Below are 18,876 nucleotides of genomic sequence, written 5' to 3'. Positions count from 1 at the left end.
TATATATATATATATATATAAATGGGGGTATAAGGGTAACAGCCAAAACCCCAAACCCCAAACCAGGAAAAACAGTAGCTTTTATCCATAATTTCAGCAAGACTTTGCTCAGTTTGGCTATCAAGCCACTCTGGAAATTTGCTCAAGGGGCTGAGCTTTTTGGCTTTTCTTTCCCCCTTAACTGAGGCCTGCCTGTGCTCAGATAGGGAGTGGTTTGTATTCTCCCTCCTTCTTAGTTTTGTCACTATTATGCTTTCCCATGCCAAGCAGGTTTTTCCTTTGGGGAAAGAAACTTAGGCAGAGAATGAAATTAAGAAACAATGTAATGATGATGGCGGCAATTCTTCGCGCAGCCTAAGAGCAGTTGGCTGCTAATTGTGGAGAGGTAATAAGGGGGGCCCTGGGCCATAAGGTTTGCACTTGGAACACCTGTAGTTTTCATTTAACACCATGGATCATTAAACAGCTGCTCAGAATGGCCTTATTAAAACAAACACAGTTGCACTGTTTTATTCATGTCTTACATTGCAGTGAGCAGATCACAAACAGAGGGTTCTTGTAAATGCACACACACACACACACACACACACACACATGAGACACCCAAGGCATATTTAAAGGTACTATCTCAAGAAGGCAAATCTAGCTGGGTATTTTTCTGCCTTTGTGAAGTTGAAACTGATGGAACCTGGTTGGACTTTGCCTTAAACCCTCTTGCTGGGCTCAGCATGGAAAGCCAGCTGTTGAGTCTTCTAGGGAGGAGGCCTTGCTGAAGTCGCTGGCATTTCCTTGGACTGGCTTGTCAGGTGTGCTCCTTTCATGGATGAAAGCAACATGTGCTATCATCCGTTTTGTGATGATGACCTTCCAGGAAGAAGATGAACTTTCTGGAGTGTTTCCATCATTGAGTAGGTGTCTGTTCTGTGTCACCCACACTGTCACACCGATGTCCCCTTACGAGTTTCCTCACATGTTTGTAAGGTGGCTAATTAAAATTAGATGCTGAGTTTGTGCCCAGAGTCAGGGTGCAGACTAGAGCTGAGATGTAGAATTTTTCTTGATGTAAAAATAATTGGCCTTTGGTGGAGATATTTTCTAATTATTTGTCAGATAATGTTTTGGATGCTTTAGGATGCAGGAGTAGTAGTTTGGATAGGGACACGTTGTTTTTTTCAGGTATATTTTATAAGAATGACAGTGGAGACTGTATGAGAAGTGTGTGTGTGTGCATGTCTGTGTAGGCAAGAGAGAGAAAGACTGAGAGTTTGATCCATCAGCATGAAGTGCCAAATGTGCATTAATCCCTTCTATAATCCACACATTTATGCCTATAAGTGACACTTGATATCTTATCCTAATTCTGTATAAGAAGCATTTCATAGATATTATTTATGGCCTTGATTTCATTAGGGGGCAAGAACCATACCCCTTGTGCCTTCTTGTTTTGTAATCACACAGTCCCAAGTGGTCTACAGACTGGAAAAGACATCTTGATGTGTCTGGGGACCTGTCCAGGAGTGAAGGGAGGTGGGAAAGGGAGGAAAGACATATTTATCCATGGTCTGAATTACATTTACCGTAAGAAAATTAGGAACAACCACGTGAACCTTGAGCAGGTGAGTTTGGCTTATAGTAACCACTGCATAGGGCTTCCCTGGTGGCTCAGAGGTTAAAGCGTCTGCCTGCAATGCAGGAGACCTGGGTTCGATCCCTGGGTTGGGAAGACCCCTTGGAGAAGGAAATGGCAACCCACTCCAGTATTCTTGCCTGGAGAATCACATGGACGGAGGAGCCTGGCTTCCCTAGTAGCTCAGTGGTAAAGAACCCTCCTGCCAATGCAGGAGACTCAGGTTCAATCCCCAGGTTGGGAAGATCCCCTGGAGAAGGAAATTCTTGCCTGAAGGATCTCATGAGCAAAGGAGCCTGGTGAGCTACAGTCCATGGGGTCACAAAAGTGTCAGACACAACTTAGCGACTGAACAATAAGAATCCTCCACATACCTGTCTGTCTCCTCTCTTCTGTAGGTACCCTTTGGTGCCCCACTGCCCCACCTCATTTTCTGGCTCTGGTATCTATTGCAAAGTCAATCCTTGGCAACACAGGTAACACTGGCAACACTGGCAGTTTGTTCTCGGTGTTCTTCACTTCTGCCTGCTGTCTTCCTTCTTTTGTTTTCTCTTGATGAGCCAGCCTTTTCTTCCTTTCCTGTTTCCTTACTCTCCCTGACAGGTTCCCAGACCTCTTTGACTATCTTCTATCCCACCCCTATGAAATCCTGCTCTGGGAGAGGATGGGGAAGCTCTGCAACATGATGGGGAAACCTCTGATGCTTCTCAAAGGGTCACTGTAGCAAGAACTTGACCGTTAGTTAATGAGATGAAGTGCTACTCTTACACACGTAGGCATCTGTTAGCTGAAGGTGAGGTTGGGGGCAAGGATAGGGTGGAACATTTTTGTTCCTTCCTGTTATATTCTGAGATTCAATTACAACAAGCAAGTGGTAATTTTCTGTGTTCTTCTCTCTGTATACTCAGTTTGTATCTCCCAGGGCAGAGCGTAGGCAGTGGTAGCCCTTCAGTTAATTTTTTGAACAACTGAATTAATGAATGGGCAAGAGGGTCTTTCCCAGACCTCATTACCTCACAGTAGTAGCTCCACCCACTTATGAGCTAGACCTCGGACATAAAGAGCAGTGCCTCCATGCCAAAGAGTATGATGCTGCCAAGAGCATGGGATACTGTGTTGTCAAGAGCATTGTCTAGGGCTCCAGTCTATTGTCACAGTTCAGTGAAAGACACTTCTTTACTGACCATATGGCCCACAAAATGCATCTGATTCCTTTTCCATAATAGTTGAAGAAGCAAGATTTCCCTTCCTCTAAAGAGAAGCTTATCTCTTTATTAGGCTTTTTATTTTTAAATTAAGACTTTATTTCCTTATCAGAGTATAATTGCTTTATGATATCACCTGCTGTACAACATTGTCAATCAGCCATAAGTATACATATATCCCCTCTCTTTTGATATCCCTCCAACCTACCCCTGTTCCACCCCTATAGGTTGTCACAGAGCACCAAGCTAAACTCCCGGTGCTCTACAGCAGCTTCCCGCTGACTATCTATTTTACACATGGTAGTGTGAACATGTCAATCCTACTGTCTCAATTTGTACCACCCTCCCCTCCCCCCACTGTGTCCTCATATCCTTTCTTTACATAAATTAAGACTTTATTTTTTAAATGTTTCAAGTTTATAGTAAAATTAAGAGGAAAGTACTGAAATTTCCCATCCAGCCTCTTCCTTCAAATAGGTATAGACTTCCCTATTATCCAAATGCCCCAACACTGGCATGTTATTTTACAATTGATGAACATACCTTGACACATCACAATTACCTACAGTCCATAATTTGCATTACAATTCGCCCGTGGTGTATTCTGAGTTTTGATCAATGTATAATGACATGTATCCACCACTGTAGTATCATATAGATGAGTTTCACCACCCCCAAACCCCTCTGTGGTCTGCCCCTTCATCCCTCCCTCCTCCTGTAAACCCCTGAGAACTAGATGTTTAAACCTCCTTTCAGAGTGCTTAATCCAGCCTTGTCAATAAAGAATCTAATTGACCCAGCCCACTCTGTTACCAACAGACCTACTAGGAGTCCAGAGATAACGGAAGGAAGAGATCGTATCAGTCTTAGTTCTCAATTTTATTTGCATGGAGACCGATTCCCATCAGTTTTTGCCTGTTTTTTTCAGGCCACAGATCTTTGGCTTCAAGTCAATTTTTTTAGCTTTAAAGGGTTCAGGATGGTGGGGTACATGTACACCCATGGCTGATTCATGTCGATGTATGGCAAAAACCACTATGATATTGCAAAGTAGTTAGCCTCCAATTAAAATAAATTTAAAAAAATCCAAAGTTACACAAACACACACACTTCCCAGGAAAACCACACCTTACTCCTTGAGTTTGCTCTAGGTTTCTAGTCCATAAAGCTTGATTTGGCTGCAGGGATAAGTATAAAGTATTCAAACCACTGGTATTCCCTTTCCCACATATTCCTCATCACTTCTGCTTAAAAGCCTCCACACCATTTTGGAAACACTAGGTTGACTACACTGAGAATATTCCTGCTTCTAGGAATTACTGATTGTTTAGCTCTCAGAGAGACATGTAAATAAACTGTGTGTCCATGAAGAGTTTCTTTCTTTCATCCTTAAAGCATTGCAAATAGGATTATTTCTAGATAGTGCAATATAAGGAAATTAGTTACTATTCATTTTTTTCTCACTCATTTGCTCACTCTTGCCAGGGTGTGAGTTGGGCACCTAGGTTGCAATGGAGAACCAAGCAGACAGGGTTTATGCCCTCAGGCCCTGGAAGAATGTGTTCATTCTCTTCTGCCTTGGCAGAAAAATTTGAAAAGCACTGTCACCCAATCCATGAATTCCCTCTAAAGCAAGCATGCTGCTTTCAGGCTATTCCTTAAAGGAAATGAATGGTTAGGTGAGAAAAATTCGTATGCAATACCACTCATTTGGAATCTTTGCTGAGAATAATTAGAGTGGAACAAAGTTTGTATTGGTGAAAACCCTGATTTGTAATATCATATCTAGAGAACTATATTGTTTTATTGTTTCAAATATATGTAATAAATTAACTTAAAATTATTTGCATAGATAGATGTTCTGCAATAGCTGTGATGAATAGGTATTAAGATGTTTTTATAATTATAAAGATTATATATATACTATAAAAATATTGAAAATACAGAAAAGTATAAAGAAATACAGTGTACGATTCTAGTATTCAGAAGCAACTGCTTTTAATTAAGGTCCACATCCCTTATCTTCTTCTCAGCGTTTTGAAATTCAGAATTTTTCAGACCTTAGGAAGGTAATCCAATGTGTTACTCAAAGATTTTATGGCATCCTCAGCATAGTGTGCGACAATGCTTTATAATCAAACAAACACAGTAACATTTCTGCAGCAACCTGTATAAATATTTGTTCTATGAAGAATATAGATTATAACCTCACGATTGTTCCTATCAGATTTTGCTAACAAATGAGCTATAAATATCTTTCCATCCAAGAGCCCTTTGTATTTTGGAATTGCATATAAAGGATCATGGACTTACATTTTAGCACAAACTTAGACAATTCCTAAGCACTTCGTACCTTCTAGGCATCATGGGAGGAGTTTAACATGCACAGATTTGTGCTCTTCAAACTGATAGAGGTATGTGTAAAAGATTGGGGTCTTGTTCCTTCAAAAGATGCCTTATACCAAGGAAATGCTGTCCATAGGATTTGTCTATAGCCACCCTACTTGTCAGGCCTTTTATAACTTTGGCTTCAGTTTTGCCCTTGAATGTTGACTCTGGCATTCATTCACTTGGATCTGTCATCCCCTGCTGGGATGACCCTATATTTGATCCTAACTCTGCTCCCAATTCTCTTAGGCTCAAAGGCCAGATCATGGCAAAACAAACAAACAAAAAAAACAAAAAAACATCCTACCCTTGGTTTTGCTTTTGCGAAACTATTTTGGCCCTGACTTTTCACAATGACCCTCCCTGCTCTACTTGGTCAAGTTAAGACAAGCATGGCCTGGAAAATGGTTGAGAAAAAAATAAAGGTGAAGGTTAAATGCATGCAGCTTTTGTTCAAATCAAAGAGATGGCTTGAAAGGCAAGTGTCAGAAATTAAGCAAGTAAATAACAGAACACTGTGAGTCACTGGTTTATATCTTGATGGCTGCCTGCCTGTACCTTTTTCTGTGTCTGTGCACTAGCTTTCAAAATTTACCAGATAATGAGTATTTTACAGAAGCAAATGTCACAGCTCTTTCTTTCATGCAAATGAAGACAGGAAAGTTGGTGGAATGATAACTAATGGAATAAAAAATATTGAAAACCTGTAATTACCTGTGATAAACAATATATTATTCTTTTTCTTCCTCTGTTCTGAATCTTCCACTATATTTTTTCTTGCCCAATGCAGTATATCATGCCAGTATTGCTTTGCAGTTATGTGTCTCAAGCTACAGTTCCTGCTGATAGTGAGAATGAAAGCACATTTTGGTTGCTATGTTTTTCCTTCCCTTCGTCATGGACTGCAAGTGCTTTTATGCTAATATAAGCCCCAATGACAGGAAGTCTAAATGGAAATGTTATTACAAAGCTGTGGATATATAGTTAATGAAATATGTATGATTACGATATTGCAGGACGTGTGTAATATTGATGGGAACTCAACTGATCTCAATATTTAATAAAGGTTTAATTTAAAATATGGATATTTGAGGGAATAGGTTGTTTTATCCTTTTTGCAAATGCGGCACATTAATTAATTTCTTGCTGAAAATTTGTCTGGTGAATTCAGTTTCCTTCTGTAATCTTCTGTTTTGAATTTCCCCCCCTTTTTCTTTTTGGAAGCATACTTCTTTATGCTGGTCTGGACTCTGGTATTCCAGAATGCCTGAGGGTGAGAGAAAGAATGACAATATGCTTTGAGGATTCTGGAGCAGCTGAATGGTCCACTCATGATTCCCTATAGTCTATTTTGATTGACATTTGAACCCACTCTCTGGAAATTTGGCCCAATGACTCAGCTTTAGACACTGTTCTCAAAAAACCTGAGTCTTTAGGCATTGGTTAAAATGGTGGATACTTGGAATTGAATTTAGGAGGATTGAAATTGCCAGTGTAGTTACTGAAGACTGTGCTCACAGATTGGTTGAGCTGTGGACTTTTTTGAATGCCAAGAAAATGACAGGCTATATAGATCATTAATACGGAACAGTGAAGGGTCATAGATAGACAACTGGAAGCTATGACCCAGCAAAATCCTGTCTCCTTGGATTTATAGATTATTGTCACCTTTGATTTCAATTATTTGACCATCTGAGAATTTACACAATTTAAAACAAAATGATAATATATTTTGTATCATTTAAAACATGCCAAATGTTTTCACATGTATGCTCATTTTTCCCTCATAGATCCCTTGTGAAGAGACATCTGTGTACCCATTTTAGAGTGAGAAACTAAGTCACAGAAAGGTTAAGTAAATTGCCCAAGGTTGAACATGGAGCTAGGAAATGGCTGAGGTGGGATTCCAAGTTAGGTTTGCCTGTACAGAAAGAGAAAATGAAAAATGGTTAGATCATCAGATGTGTGATATACAATGATATAAAGCAGGGGAAATAGAGGAAACAGTTTTGATGAATTGGTTAAGATTTATCTTCAAGATTTATTTACCCTTTATGGCCAATTTCCTTGTGAGACTGAGTCTTGGGCTGGAGTAGACAATGACGATGATTTGGCAAAAGCCATCCCTCTGCTGGAGGACCAACTTACAATCAATGTTCCAGTAACAGCTGGTCATGGGGGTTATATCCATACATGGGACAGAGAAGTTCTGTTTTTCAGTTCAGTTCAGTCGCTCAGTCGTGTCTGACTCTTTGTGACCCCATGAATTGCAGCACGCCAGGCCTCCCTGTCCATCACCAACTCCCAGAATTCACTCAAACTCATGTTCATCGAGCCAGTGATGTCACCAGCCATCTCATCCTCTGTCGTCCCCTTCTCCTCCTGCCCCCAATGCCTCCCAGCATCAGAGTTTTTTTTCCAATGAGTCAACTCTTCGCATCAGGTGGCCAAAGTATTGGAGTTTCAGCTTTAGCATTATTCCTTCCAAAGAACACCCAGGACTGATCTCCTTTAGAATGGACTGATTGAATCTCCTTGCAGTCCAAGGGACTCTCAAGAGTCTTCTCCAACGCCACAGTTCAAAAACATCAATTCTTCAGCACTCACCTTTCTTCACAGTCCAACTCTCACATCCATACATGACCACAGGAAAAACCATAGCCTTGACTAGACAGACCTTTGTTGGCAAAGTAATGTCTCTGCTTTTCAATATGCTGTCTAGGTTGGTTATAACTTCCTTCCAAGGAGCAAGCGTCTTTTAATTTCATGGCTGCAGTCACCATCTGCAGTGATTTTGGAGCCCCCCAAAATAAAGTCTGACACTATTTCCACTGTTTCCCCATCTATTTCCCATGAAGTGATGGGACCAGATGCCATGATCTTTGTTTTCTGAATGTTGAGCTTTAAGCCAACTTTTTCACTCTCCTCTTTCACTTTCATCAAGAGGCTTTTTAGTTCCTCTTCACTTTCTGCCATAAGGGTGGTGTCATCTGCATATCTGAGGTTATTGATATTCCTCCCAGCAATCTTGATTCCAGCTTGTGCTTCTTCCAGTCCAGCATTCCTCATGATGTACTCTGCATATAAGTTAAATAAGCAGGCCTGATTAAGTACCTTAAACTGGTGCTGGGAGAATTATTATGCTGCTCATCCATTTGCTGGAAGTAAAAGAGCATGGATTTTCAATCAAACAGCACACTTACTTAACCATGAAGAGAACTGTCTGGATGGACAAGTCCATGAACAGGTGCATTTCTGTTTAGCCTATTTTCCGTGTTGCATGGTGCTTGCCAGGATGGGCAGGCTGTGATGGAGTACCACTCTGGAGGACTCTGGGATGCGAGGAGTTGATGCAAGCAGTAGGTGCGCATAGAAAGCATTCAAAGTTAAGAAGTTCATCTCTGACGTCATATGTCCTGGATTAGAACACTGGCTCTGCCACTCACTATGTAAACTTTCTGAGCCTTATTTTGCTCAACTGCAAAATAGGAATAATAAGTACTTGCCTAATAGGGATTTGAGGGGACTGGATGCATTATTGTTGTTGTTGTTTTCCAGTCACTAAGTTGTGTCCAACTCTTTGTGGACCTCATAGACTAGATGTGTTATTACATGTAAATATTTAGAATGGTATCTGGCTTATAATAAGTATTAAGTGTTGGCCATTATTCCAGTTCAAGATCTGGCTTAAACTGGAAATATGGTTCTATAGAAAAGTGACTTCAGGGGATTCCCTGGTGGTGCAATGGTTAGCACTTCACACTTCATTGCATGGGGCACAGGTTTGGTCCCTATTTGGGTAACTAAGATCCCACATGCCATGTGGCATGGCCAAACATTTATAAATAAATAAAAAGAAAGGTGATTTTAATTATATAAAAAGGACTTTGGGAAAAAAGCATTTTGGGAAATGTTTGCCTATCACTAAGAATTCAGCCAATGAGATGACTGATATTACCTGTGATATCCAGTGGAATTCCTATATTTATTCTACTTTTTAATGTTTATTTCTTTGGGTTTATATGTGCTTCTAGGAATCTTATTTTAATGCCTTATTTCTGTCTTGGGACTGATGAAGAACATGTTCCTTGATTATGTCCCAGTGGAAACAGGTTTTTAAAAAAGTGTAGTAACATGCTTTGAGGAGGAAATTGATTAACCAAAGACTTCAACTGACTTGTCCATGTGAGTTTGTCATTTTAATTATTAGCTTTTTAATACTAGCAAATCAGTTAATGGCACCAAGGAAACAACTGCTGTTGTCACAGAGTAAATAATGGTATAGTCATTCTACTGTGAAGGTTATTTTTGTATCACATTTCATTGTGCTAGCCTGTCTGATTTATGGCTATAACCACCCGACCCTGGCTCTGGCCCTTATCTGCTTACACGGTAATTTTAAGCCCGTCACTCTCCCAAAGACCCTGCCAAAGTATTTATGGGAGTCCCTGGGGGTTATCTTACATGAGCTCTGAATTAGCCAGACCACCACCACTGCTGCTGATACTGTGCCCTGGACCCTCAGTGCTGTGGCTGCTGCCTGGCCAGCCTGCTACAGCCTGCTGATTGGCCTGGATATCAACACTTTTAAGGCTCACAGAGCAATAAGACCTTGGCAATCAACTGCAAAGTCAGAAAGGGCAGAGCTTTCTTCTTCTTGCATTATGCTCCCTTAGGGGAATCTCATGGCATGGTTATTTGGGTCCTGAGGTGTTACAAAGTTTAGTCATATCATTTGGCTTTTACTCACAGTCCTTATATCCCAGGATACACATTTGCCCAGTCAGAGTAGTTGGGATGAAGTGGATTTAGGCAACAACAACGATCCTGTAATTGGAAACTCTGCCTGCCCCTCATTCTCAGCCCCTCTTGCTAAATCCAATTCACTATACCTGACATGTTTCCTTGGTGGATGAGTTCTTAGGGACCTTACAATCTGTTCAGAAACATATCTTTTGCTGGGGTCTCTACCTATTAGAAATCCAAGAAAAGATATGGCTGGTATCCTTTATATGGAAGATTTTGTACCAGTGCAAATCAATTGATGTAACTGGCTTGTGACTGGGATGATAAAGAAGGCTTCACTTAATTCCACCTGCCAGATGTAATTGAATTTTAGATATGGCCCAATTGGGACCATGGTTTTGTGTTTACATCTTTAATCTGCATTAAAGATATGAAATTGACATGGTCTGGAATGGTGTATATAATGATGGTGCGTGTGTGTGTGTGCATGTATGTGTATACCACATATTATTTTTTTTTACATATGTCCCCTCCCTCCTGAACCCCCCTCCCATCTTCCTCCCCATACCACATATTCTTTATCCATTTATCTATCAACAGACATGTGGGCTGCTTCCATATCTTGGCTATTATAAATAATGCTGCAATGAATATAGGACTGCATATATCTTTTCTAATTAGTATTTTCATTTTCTTTGAATAAATACCCATGAGTAAAATTGCTGGGTTTTATGGTAGTTCTATTTTTAATTTTTGCTGAATCTCCATACTGTCATTCAAAATGCCTTCACCAATTTACATTCCTATCAACAGTGTGTGAGTGTTCTCTTTACTTCACAATTTTGCCAATACTTGTTATTTATTGTCTTTTTTTTTTTTTACAACAGTCATCGGACATATGTGAGGTGATATCTCATTGTGGTTTTGATTTACATTTTCCTGATGGTTAGTGATGGTGAGCATCTTTTCATGTGTCTGTTGGCCATCTGTATGTCTTCTTTGGAGAAATGTCTACTAAGCTTCTCTGCCCACTTTTTCTTTTTTATTTATTTTTTATTGAAGGATAATTACTTTACAGAATTTTCCTATTTTCTGTCAAACCTCAACATGAATCAGCCATAGGTATACATATATCCCTCCCTTTTGAAACTCCCTCCCATCTCCCTCCCCATCCCACCCCTCCAGGTTGATACAGAGCCCCTGTTAGAGTTTCCTGAGCCATACAGCAAAATTTGAGAAATGTCTACTAAGTTTCTCTGCCCACTTTTGAATCAATTTGGTTGCTTTTAAAATATTAAGTTGTGTGATTTCTTTATATAATTTGGATATTAACACATTATCACATTATCAGATATATCATTTGCAAATATTTCTCCTGTTCAGTAGTTTGCCTTGTTGATGGTTTTTTCTTGTTTGATTTTTGCTGTACAGAAGATTTGTAGTATGATGTAGTTAAATTTGTTTACTTTTGCTTTTGTTGCTCTTACCTGAGGAGACAGATTCAAAAAAATATTGGTAAGGCCAGTGTCATAGAGTTTACTGCCTGTTTTCTTCTAGGAATTTTATAGTTTCAGGTCTTACATTTAGGTCTTTAATCCATTTTGAGTTTATTTTTGTATATGATGTAAGAAAATAGTCTAGTTTCATTCTCTTGCATGTAGCTGTCCAGTTTTGCCAACACCATTTACTTAAAAAGAGGCTATCTTTCCCCCATTGTATATTTTCCTCCTTTATAAAAAATTAGTTAACCATATAAATGTGGGTTTTTTCCTGGGCTTCCTATTCTCTTCCATTGATCTATATGTCCATCTTTGTGCCAGTATCATACTCTTTTGTCTACCATACCTTTGCTGTATAGTTTGAAATCGAGGCATGTGGTACTTCCAATTTTGTTCTTTCTCAAGATTCGTTTGGCTAGTCAAAGTCTCTTTGGCTCCATAATAATTTCAGAATTATTTGTTCTAGTTCTGAGAAAAATGTCATCAGTATTTTGGTAGGGATTGCATTGTAGCTATAGACTGCTTTCGATTGTCCATTGAGTTGGTGATGCCATCCAACCATCTCATCCTCTGTTGTCCCCTTCTTCTCCTGCTCTTAATCTTTCCCAGCATCAGGATCTTTTCCAATGAATTGACTCTTTACATAAGGTGGTCAGTGTATTGGGGCTTCAGCTTCAGCATCAGTCCTAATGACTATTCAGGGTTGATTTCCTTTAGGATTGATTGGTTTGATCTTCTTGCTGTCCAAGGGCTTCTCAAGAGTTTTTTGCAACACCACAATTCAGAAACATCAATTCTTCAGTGTTCAGCCTTCTTTACAGTCCAAATCTCATATCCATACACTACTACTGGAAAAAACCATAGCTTCGACTATACAGAGCTTTGTCAGAAAAGTGATGTCTTTCCTTTTAAATACATTGTCTAGGTTTGTCATAGCTTTTCTTCCAAGGAACAAGCATCTTTTAATTTCATGGCTGCAGTCACCATCCACAGTGATTTTGGAGCCTAAGAAAATGAATTCTGTCACTGTTTCCATTTTTTCCCCCATCTATTTGCCATGAGGTGATGCAACAAGATACCATGGTCTTAGTTTTTTGAATTTTGAGTTTTAAGCCAGCTTTTTCACTCTCCTCTTTCACCTTCATCCAGAGGCTCTTTAGTTCCTCTTCATTTTCTGCCATTAAGGTGATGTCATCCGCATATCTGAGTTTATTGTTATTTCTCCTGGCAATCTTGATTCCAGCTTGGGCTTCATCCATCCCGGAATTTTACATGATGTACTCTGTATATAAGTTAAGTAAGCAGAGTGACAATAAACAGCCTTGATGTACTCCTTTCCCAATTTTGAATCAGTCCATTGTTCCATGTTCAGTTCTAAAAGTTGTTTTTTGACCTGCATACAGGCTTCTTAGTTACTAACTCTGCTTTAAATGTTTGGTAGGATATGCCTGTGAAGCCATTCAGTCCTAAATTCTTGTTTATTAGGCATGTTTTGATTACTGACTAAATTTGCTACTGATAATCTCTCTGTTCAGATTTTCTATTTCTTCCTGATTCAGTCTTAGAAAATCATGTGTTTGTAGGAATTTATGTATTCAATATTTTTTCTAGGTTTCTAATTTGTTGGCATATTGTTTTTTGTAGTAATCTTATAATATTTTGAGTGTTGTATTGGTTTTTAACTTATTCTCTTTCATTTCTGATTTTATTTATTTGGACCCTCTCTTTTTTCTTGATGAGTCTGGCTAAAGGTTTGTCAATTTTATCTTTTTAAAGAATCAACTCCTAGTTTCATTGATCTTTTCTATTTTTTTTGTTTAGTTTTTTAAATTAATTTTTATTGGAATATAGTTGGTTTACAATGTTGCATTATTTTCTGTTGTACAACAAAGTGAATCAGTTTTGCATATACATATAGTCACTCTTTTATAGATTCTATTTCCATATAGGCCCTTGCAGAATACTGAGTAGAGTTCCATGAGCTTTACAGTAGGTTATTAGTTATCTATTTTATATATAGTAGTGAGTATATGTCAATCCCAATCTCCCAATCTATCCTTCCTCCCCTTTTACCCTTGGTAGCCATAAGTTTCTTTTCTCATCTGTGACTCTATTTCTGTTTTGTAAATAGGTTCATTTTGTACCATATTTTTAGATTCCACACATAAGTGATATCATATATTTCTCTGTCTGACTTACTTCACTCAGTATGACAATCTCCAGGTCCCTCCATGTTTCAGCAAGTTGCATTGTTTTACTTTTTTATTCTTTTTTATGGCTAAGTAAAAACAGTGACAGACTTTATTTTCTTGGGCTCCCAAATCACTGCAGATGGTGACTGCAGCCATGAAATTAAAAGATGCTTGCTCCCTGGAAGAAGAGCTATGACAAACCTAGACAGTATATTAAAAAGCAGAGACATTACTTTGCCAACAAAGCTCCATATGGTCAAAACTATGGTTTTTCCAGTAGTCATATATGGATCTAAGAGTTGGACCATAATGAAGGCTAAGCACCAAAGAATTGATGCTTTTGAACTGTGATGTTGGAGAAGATCTCCTTGGACAGCAAGGAGATCAAACCAGTCAACCCTAAAGGAAATCAGCTCTGAATATCCACTGGAAAGACTGATGCTGAAGCTGAAGCTCCAATACTTTGGTCACCTGATGAGAAGAGCTGACTCATTAGAAAAGACCTTGATGCTGGGAAAGACAGAAGGCAGGAGGAGAAGGGGATGACAGAGAATGAGGTGGTTGGATGGCATCACTGACTCAATGGACATGAATGTGAGCAAGTTCCAGGAGATGGTGAAGGACAGGGAAGTCTGGCGTGCTGCCGTCCATAGTGATGCAAACAGTCGGATACGACTGAGTGACTGAACAACAGCAAATGTCTTTATATTTAATGTGAGCTTCCTGTAGACAACATGTAGCTTGGTCTTATTGTTTTATCTACTCTATCAATCTCTTTATTGTAATTGATATATTAAGATCACTGATATTTGAAGTGATATTACAATGTAAGTTAATATCTATCATGTTTGTTACTGATTTCAATTCATTGTATCTGTTCTTTGTTTCTTTTTGTCTTCTATTTTTTTCTGCCTTCTTTGGTTTTCATTGAGCATTTCATATGATTCCATTTTCTCTCCTCTCTTAGTGTATCAGTTATACTTCTTCAAAAAAAATTTACTAGTATTTCCAGTATACATTTACAAATAGTCTAGGCCCACTTTCAAATAACACTATGCATTTTCATAGGTAGTACAGGTATCTCTTAACAGTATAACAGAGTATTCCCAATTCCTTCCTCCTGTCTCTTATAACATTGTTGTCACTTATTTCACTTATTCATATGCTACAATCTCCCAGTATATTATTGTCATTATTACTTTGAATAATTAGATCTAATTATCCATTAGATCAATTAAGAATAATAAAAAGGATACATTTTGTTTTACTTTCATTTATTCCCTCTCTGGTGATTCCTTCCTCAGAAGACCTGAGTTTCTGACCAATATCACTTTCCTTCTCTCTGAAAAACTTCTTTAACATTTCTTTCAAGCATAGTCTATTGGCAGCAGATTCCCTCTGAGCGTCTTTTAAAGAGTGAATTTGCTAAATATGAAATTCTAGGTGGATTTTTTTTTCTTTCAACATTTTGAATGTTTCAATCTTTTCTTTTCTTGCTTGCATGGTTTCTGAAAAATCCAATGTAATTCCAATCCTTTTTCCTCTGTAGGTAAAGTGTGTTTTTCCCTCTAGTTTTTTTGCAAGCTTTTCCCCTTGTCTTTGGTTTTCTTCAGTTTGAATATGGTATGCTGAGTTGTAGATTTTTTTGGTGTTTTTCCTACTTGTTATTTTCTGAGTTTGCTGGATCTGTGGTTTGGGGTCTGTATTAATATTGGAAAAGTATCATCTATTATAATTTCAATATTTCTCCTGCTCCTTTCTATTATACTTTTCCAGATGTTTACAATTTTTTGTTCTGCCTTTATTCCCAAGAATCCAAATTTTCTCGCAGTATTATTTTCCTTTTATCTGAGGAAATTCCTTTAGAAATTAAGAGCAGGTTAGCTGTTTATGTATTTAGTTTCCTTTGTTTGATAATTTTACTTGTACTTCTGAGGGATATTTTCACTAGATACAGAATTCTAGGAAGACAATTCTTCACCCCCCCCCCACCCCCCCGGCCCAGTGCTTTATAGATGCTGTGCCACCTCCTTCTCTCCTCCACGGTTTTTAAAGAGAAATATACATTCCTTTGTAACATTGTCCCCTATAAGTTATACACAACTTCTGATTGTGTTCTGGATTTTTTTTGGTCTTTATTTTCTAGAATTCTAGCTATAATGTGTATTGGCATTGGGTTTATCCAATTTGAGGATTCTTCAGCTTCTTAAATTTGTATTTTTTTCTTTTGTTAAGCTTGAGAAGTTTTCAGCCATTATTTCTTCAAATATTTTTTCAACATTTCACTATTTTTCTTCTTCTAGACTCTGAGGACACTATTGTTAAAACATTTTTAAGTCCCACAGGTCTCTGAGGCTCTGTTCACTTTTTAAAACCTTTTTATTTTTTGTCTCTACCTTTTAGAATGGGTATTTTCTGTTAATTTCTCTTCAACTTCACAGAATCTTTTCTCTGTCCTCTCTTCTTTGCTAATGAATCTGTCTAGTGAATTTTAAATTTATTTTCATATTTTTCTATTTTAGTATTTCTACTTGGTTCTTTTATAAATCTTTCATTTCTTTACAAATACCTTTATATTTTACTGTTTGCTTTGAGAGTTTAAAATTGTTCATTTAAGCATTTTAAAATTTGTCATGTCAAAGTCTTTATCAGATAATTCCAATATCCGTATGAGCTTATGATTGACCTCTTGATTGTCTTTTCCTAGATGAATAGAAATTTTTGTTGTCCTCCATATGCCTAGTAATTTTGGATTTTATTATAGACATTTTGAATATTACACTATGAGATTCTAGATCTTTCTTAATGAGCATGTTGAAATTTTTGTTTTTAATCAGGTAATCCATCTGTCTCAGTTCAGACCACAAGTTCCTTTGATAGTTTTCTAAACATTGAACCTGCCTACATGTGAGCCACCCAGTGGCCAGACTGGAACCTGGGTAGTGGTCCATCTTTTAGTTCTGCTCTGGAAATCATTGGTATGCTGATGCAGACCAGATCAACACATGCACAGTTTGGGAGTTCATAAGCAACTTTACAGGGTTACATTCATGAGCTCCTCCCTCTTCAAACTCTCCAATATTTTCTGGTTCCCTGGGGCTCTCCTTTTTGGTATTTTAGCTGCCTACTTTCCTAATTATACTGTCAGGGCCAAGCAGCAAGAGAACAGAGAGAGTATACAAAAGTAAAGGGTTTAGCTCGGTTCTCTTGGAGCTACACCTCAGCCTAATGGAGAGAAAAGTGGCCTCCTTCAGAATTTTGGCTCTTGCAAGCTGCTGAGCGAAGTGCTGCTGCCACTGCCATTGCTATAGCTGCATGATCACCTGGAGGCTGATATGCTGGAAATGAGAAAGAATGGAAAGAAACTAGGGTTTTCCTCTACTTTATGAACATTACTAGTTTCCTTTCCTGTACCTCCAGCCAGAATTAGAGAGCTTCATTTGGGACTTTCTCTGTCTGTACAGTATTGCTTACTTGTGGGTTTCTGTCTGCCTTGATTTCTGGCCAGCGGATATAGGAGGGGCTAAAATGGGAAACTCACTGCTGGGTTGGTGATGGCTCAAATTCTGGTGTTCTTCCTTGCAATCCCTGCTGCTATTTACCTTTTAAATAGATGCTCCTGCAGTCTGCTCAGGTTCTGTGGTTAATTTCAGCGAGAAAAAATGTCTTACTCCAACTTAACCTGGGGTCAAACCTCAATTCCATTTTTTTAAAAAAATATAAATTTATTTATTTTAATTGGAGGTTAATTACTTTACAATATTGCATTGGTTTTGCCATACATCAACATGAATCTGCCACAAGTATACACGTGTTCCCCATCCTGAACCCCCCTCCCTCCTCCCTCCCCATACCATCCCTCTGAATCATCTCAGTGCACCAGCCCCAAGCATCCAGTATCATGCATTGAACCTGGACTGGCGATTCATTTCATATATGATATTATACATGTTTTTAGAGTAGTTTTGGTTTGCTCCAGCAAATGATTCCTTTTCTCTTTGAAATCAAAGCAAAGTTTTTTTTTTAAAAAAGGTAAAAATTAACTGAAACTCTTGAAAATGTTTCTTCTTTTTTTATATTGATTTTAAGATTTTATTGGGGTGCTGCCTTAAGTACATCAAATATTCTACCTGTTTTGACTATTTTCTCTTGCTCTATTCTCCAGTTGACATATAAAAGATGGTGACTGAATGAAAAGGCCAGTACAGTAAATGGAGAAGTGGATTTTAATTTAAGTATGCCTAATGTCATGGCCTAAGTTTTTTGCCACCATGCACTGCTGTCTTCTTAGGTTAGTGCTGCCCCACACCTGCAAATTTTACACATTGTGGTACATTAACTGTTAATTTGCTTGACCTTCCTTTCCAGTCACTGTAAGAGGAGTATATTTCCTAACCCTACTAATGTTGAGCATGGCCATGTGATATTCTTTGGCCTAGTGATGGTTAGCAGAGGAGAAAAGGAAAGATATACCCATTTTAATGCAGAGTTCCAAAGAGTAGCAAGGAGAGATAAGAAAGCCTTCCTTAGTGATCAGCACAAAGAAAGAGAGGAAAACAATAGAATGGGAAAGACTAGAGATCTCTTCAAGAAAATTAGAGATACCAAGGGAACATTTCATGCAAGATGGGTACAATAAAGGACATAAAAGGTATGGACCTAAGAGAAGCAGAAGATATTAAGAAGAGGTGGCAAGAATACACAGAAGAAATAAACGAAAAAGATCTTCATGACCCAGATAATCACGATGGTGTGATCACTCACCTAGAGCCAGACATCCTAGAATGCGAAGTCAAGTGGGCCTTAGGAAGCATCACTACGAACAAAGCTACTGGAGGTAATGGAATTCCAGTTGAACTATTTCAAATCCTGAAAGATGATGCTGTGAAAGTGCTGCACTCAATATGCCAGCAAATTTGGAAAACTCAGCAGTGGCCACAGGACTGGAAAAGGTCAGCTTTCATTCCAATTCCAAAGAAAGGCAATGCCAAAGAATGCTCAAGTGAAGTGAAGTGAAGTCGCTCAGTCGTGTCTGACTCTTTGCGACCCCATGGACTGTAGCCCACCAAGCTCCTCTGTCCATGGGATTCTCCAGGCAAGAGTACTGGAGTGGGTTGCCATTTCCTTCTCCAGGGGATCTTCCTGACCCAGGGATCGAACCCAGGTCTCCCACATTGCGGGTAGATGCTTTAACCTCTGAGCCACCAGGGAAGCCCTAA

Source organism: Ovis canadensis, chromosome X, assembly GCF_042477335.2.
Source record: "Ovis canadensis isolate MfBH-ARS-UI-01 breed Bighorn chromosome X, ARS-UI_OviCan_v2, whole genome shotgun sequence".
Taxonomy (NCBI): domain Eukaryota; kingdom Metazoa; phylum Chordata; class Mammalia; order Artiodactyla; family Bovidae; genus Ovis; species Ovis canadensis.
This window is presented reverse-complemented; position numbering follows the sequence as displayed.